Source organism: Gekko japonicus, unplaced genomic scaffold (assembly GCF_001447785.1).
Source record: "Gekko japonicus isolate JY-2015 unplaced genomic scaffold, Gekko_japonicus_V1.1 scaffold3642, whole genome shotgun sequence".
Taxonomy (NCBI): Eukaryota; Metazoa; Chordata; class Lepidosauria; order Squamata; family Gekkonidae; genus Gekko; species Gekko japonicus.
The window spans coordinates 5,403-10,748 of record NW_015164308.1 but is presented as its reverse complement, the minus strand read 5'-3'; positions in this window follow the sequence as shown (position 1 = coordinate 10,748).

The window sequence follows — 5,346 nt, the reverse complement described above, 5'->3', positions numbered from 1 at the left end:
CAGCCGGGCGGAGGGAGGCGAACCGGGGCCGGCCCCTTGCAGCTAATCCCCGGAGGGAGGGAGGACGGGAAGGAAGCAAGGGCTGGCCCGCCCCCGGCTCAGGAAGGCGCCCGGGCCCGGCCTCGGGTGGAACCCCGCGGGCGAGGGGGGACGAGGCCAGCCCGAACGGACGTGCCTCTGAGCAGGTGCAGAGGGCCTTTCTCCCGGCAGCGGGAGGAACCAGGCGTGCTGCCTCCTTTCCCCCGGGAACCGTGCTCGGAAGAAGACCTGCTTTCAGGCATCTGGGTGGGGGCGCCCGGGGAGCCCTGGGGCTCGGGTTGCCAGCCTCCAGGCGGGGCCTGGAGATCCCCTGGAATGACAACTGTTTTTAGCGAGCATTTTTCATTTCCAACTTTTCCAGCGAACAGGTCACAGACTAAGTAATAAAGCCATGGAGGGGACGTAGAAACCACTCCACCTGGAGATCAATTGAAATAATAGGAGATCTCCAGGCACCGTCAGGAGGTTGGCAACCCTATTCTCCATGTATCCATTTCGTCCTCTCAACATCCCTGTGAGGTAGGCTAGGCTGAGAGGGTGTGGCAAGCCCAGGGTCACCCAGTGAGCTTCCCTGGCAGAGTGGGGATGCTTGCTGATGACGCAAGGTTAGGGTCCCCAAGAGGGTGCCTGTGGGCGCCACAGCAACTGCCAGCACCTTTCCTGGTATCTGCCAGGCGCTTCAGGAAGGGGGTGGGGCTTAACCCAGCAAGGCTTCTGATTGGCCAGTGGAGATTTGATTGACTGCAGATTTCTTTTTTAAAAAAAATTACTTTGGCAGTAGCTGCCACCACATCACAAGGATCTTCACTGTCTGACTGAGCCAGGCCGGTGGCTGGGGGTGGGACTTTTGGGGGCTTTGCCCCCTTTCTTAAAGGCACAGCCTCACAAGAATTTCTCCTGTGAATACTTTTTTCAATCATTTTAAAACTTTTTTTTAAAAGGCGTGCCCTCCTTTAAGCAGAGTGGGGTGCTGTAGTTGACGGATTCCCTCACTGAGCAAGGGGGGTTGGAGTAGGTGACCTCTAGGATCCCTTCTAACTCTGTGCCAAGAAACTGGTCTCCTTTAAGAGAGTTTTTCTGCCTAAGTGTTAGCTTTCTTGAGGATAGAAGTCATTGCCCCCACCTGCCGGCTTGTTCTCAGAACTGCTACTTAGGCTGACAGAAGTGATTAACTTGCAGCAGCTGAGAACTGTCATCTCAAGTGGCTGGCAGCTTGCAAGTTAGAGATCTGTCCCGGTAACAGCTTTCTATTGGCTGAATGGCTTTTCTTTCCACATTAAGAACTTCAGCCCCACCAGGGGGGAAAAAATTGTCCCACAAGTTACAAAACCCTGGCTACGGGGCCTGGATTGAGGTGAGCTGTGGCAGCCGTTTCGTGGGACCTGTTCTGTGGCCGCACCCAAAACACGTGTTAGAATTCCAAAGGCGCCTGCAGGCTGAAAAGGCCCAGAGACCTGTGTTCTAAAAACTCACTCCTACGATCTTGTAGCATACCCCTCCGATTGCCCAAAACCACCGCTTGGTGTGGGACATGGCGTAGCTTTATGCCTCAGAAACCTGAGCTATAAGTCGAGAATCCCTGGACTCAGTCTTGTCTCTTAACCTCAGCTGCTCCTCAGCCGTCAAAGGCTGATAAAACTGACCTACCAGATTACGGGAAAGATAATGTCTGAAGCTTTCTGAGCTGGGCCTGTGTCTCAATGGGAGAGTTTCTGCCAGGCACGCAGAAGGCCCCAGGTCCACTCCCTGGTGTTCCCACGAACCCCACAATTCCCATGAGTATGCTGAGGGAAGATAATGTCTGAAGCTTTCTGAGCTGGGCCCGTGTCTCAATGGGAGAGTTTCTGCCAGGCACGCAGAAGGCCCCAGGTTCACAAACCCCACAATTCCCATGAGTACGCTGGCTTGGATGCTCCATGTAACAGTCTCAGTTCCCGTGTGAGTGGCACCCAATTCGGATCAAGACCATGGCATGCTTGGAGAAGGAGATTCAAACCCCACCCCACCCCACCCCCATTTTGATTAGATAAAATTGTTGCTGCTGTTTGAAGCTGTTGCATGCACTGGATGTCACATGAGAATGACTCCGTGCACATAGAAAGAGAAATCAAGAATAGGCTGGACATGCCTGATCTCGTCAGATCTTGGAAGCTAAGCAGAGTTGACCCTGGCTAGTACTTTGACGGGAGACCAAGAAGGAAGCCCAGGGTTACTACGCAGGGGCAGGCAGTGGCAAAACTTCTCTTGCCTTGACCTGAATGGCCCCAGGCTACCCTGATCTCTTATATATATACTTTTTTATTGCTTTTATACTACACACTACATAGAAACAGCGTTCCGTGCGCCTTGGTGTTGAGCCATGCTGGCCACATGACCACGGAAACGTCTTCGGACAGTGCTGGCTCTTCGGCTTGGAAACGGAGATGAGCACTGCAACCTAGAGTCGGATTCGACTGGCTTTCGAGCAAGGGAAACCGTTACCTTTTTACATAGAAACAAACACTAACCGACTACAGGTGATAGGACAGCGTTACTAAAAGAAAGGCTAACAGGAGTTATATATACTGCTGGTAATGAACGCTTATTCAGGTTTCGCATGTTAAGTCATACGTGAGTGAAGCTTCTTTTCAGTTTATAACAATAAGGCTTGAAGTATAAGAATTTGCTCTAAGCAAGTAAGCAAGATAATTATCCCTTGAAGTGCTTATGTCTCAGTTACATTCTCTGCTTGTTTCTTCTTCCCTTCTTTTTATCTTTATCAAAGTCAGTTTTGCCTTTGGGTAATTTGGGTGCGGAGCTGCGGTGGCTCAAGTGGTTAAGACGCTGAACTGCAGGCTGTGGAAGGTCGGTAGTTCAGCAGTTCGAGACCCGGGTGTGCCGCATGACGGAGTGAGCTCCCATCTCTAGTTCCAGCTCCTGCCAAAATAGCAGTTCGAAAGCAAGAAGTTGCAAGTCGATAAATAGGTACCACTTTGATGGGAAGGTCACAGCGTTCCATGCGCCTTGGTGTTTAGTCATGCCGGCCACATGACCACGGAAACGTCTTCGGACAGCGCTGGCTCTTGGGCTTTGAAACGGAGATGAGCACCGCAACCCTAGAGTCGGACTCGACTGGCTTTCGAGCAAGGGAACCTTTGGGTGCAGCCTCTCCCAATTCTGATGAGGAATCTTCTTCAGATGAACTGGTTGTATCCGATTCTGAACTCCTCGAGCCACGCGTGCTGCATTCTCCTTCTTCTTGATGACACTTTTCTTCTTCTGCTGATATTTCCTTTGGTAGTCCTAGAACTTTCTCCAAAAATCGTTTTGCTAGCCTGATCTCATCAGCTCTTGAAAGCTAAGCAGGGTTGGCCCTGGAGACCCCCAAGGAAGCCCAGGGTTGCTACGCAGGGGCAGGCAAGGGCAAGCCCACCTCTGAATTCTCTTGTCTCAATGTAGATGGCCCAGGCTAGTCAGATGTCATCAGATCTCAGAAGCTAAGTAGGATTGGCCCTCGTTGGTCCTTGGATGGGAGACCACCAAGGAAGTCCCAGGGTTGCTACGCAGGGGCAGGCAAGGGCAAGCCCACCTCTGAATTCTCTTGTCTCAATGTAGATGGCCCAGGCTAGTCAGATGTCATCAGATCTCAGAAGCTAAGTAGGATTGGCCCTCGTTGGTCCTTGGATGGGAGACCACCAGGGAAGTCCCAGGGTTGCTACGCAGGGGCAGGCAAGGGCAAGCCCACCTCTGAATTCTCTTGTCTCAATGTAGATGGCCCAGGCTAGTCAGATGTCATCAGATCTCAGAAGCTAAGTAGGATTGGCCCTCGTTGGTCCTTGGATGGGAGACCACCAGGGAAGTCCCAGGGTTGCTACGCAGAGGCAGGCAGGGGCAAACCACCTCTGCTTGTCTCTTGCCTTGACCTGGACGGCCCAGGCGAGCCCGATCTCATCAGAGCTCAGAAGCTAAGCAGGGTCAGCCCTGGTTAGAACTTGGATGGGAGATTGCGGATGAAGTCCAGGGTTGCTACGCAGAGGAGGCAATGGCAAATCACCTCTGTCCATCTCTTGCCTTGAGACTCCTATGGGAGTGCCGTAAATTGCCTTAACTTCAGAGTGTTTTTCTCCACCACCACCACCTGTGAACACTATACAGCTTCTTAATGTGTTCATGTGAACACTCTTAAAGCATGGCATGAATGCTAGGTATTCTACCGGAGTGGCAGAATTACTGGATTGCAAAGGGGTAGTAAAACAAAAGTCCATTTGGAACCTGAAAAGGCTAACATTTATTTCAACATGATTTTGTGAGCCAGTTTGGTGTCGTAGTTAAAGTGCGCGGACTCTAATCTGGGAGAATCCGTGTTTGATTCCCCACTTCTCCACTTGCAGCTGCTGGAGGACCTTGGGCAAGCCATAGTTCTGTCAGAGCTGTCCTTGAAAAAGAGCCGTTTCTCTCAGAGCTCTCTCAGCCCCACCTACCTCACAGGGTGTCTGTGGTGGGGAGGGGAAGGGAAAGGCGTTTGTAAGCCGCTCTGAGACTCCATCTGGTAGTGAAGGGCGGGGTATGAATCCAATCTCCTCCTCCTCCTCCTCGTCTTCTTCTCCTTCTTCTTCACCACAGATCACTTCTTCAGATACGTGGAAATACATATCTGAAAAAGCGAGTAATGACTCGCAAGATCTCGTATTGAAATAAATGTTAGTAGAAAAGAGCAAGAGCCCTGTAGCGCCTTAAAGACTAAAAACATCGGCGGGGAAGACCTCCTGTTAGTCTTTAAGGTGCTACTGGACTCTTTTTTCTACGGCTACAGTCAGATGAACGTGGCTACCCGTCTTGAAATAAATGTCGTGAGTCTTTAAAAGGCCACTGGACTTTAGAAGTATTCGAGCCACTCCTGGGCCTTGAAGCCTGTCTCGATGCCTGGATCGGTTCTGGGATGACATAAGATCTTAGTGCAAAGAACATTTCTGAGTGCATGCAGAGTGCTTTTGCTTGAACTCAGCTGCAGCTGGTTCCACTCACTCTGCATCCCAGAAGGGGATACTTCTAGAACGGTGATCTGTGAATTATTTCTCATTGAGGTACACATAGGCCCCGGTCACACGGGCCGGATATCGCACGGGGGGGTGGGGGTGGCGTGGCTAATTGCCCCGGCGCAGTTTGATCCGCGATTACGCGATCAGACACGCCGGTGGCACACAACGGGTCCTTCCCTTGCCGCCGGCGGGTAAACAAGGGACCGGAGGGGAATGCCGTGCGCTGGCGCAATCTCACCACGGGTGTCTGGAGGCAGCCCGTGGCAAACGTTTACTAGTACCTTGGGAG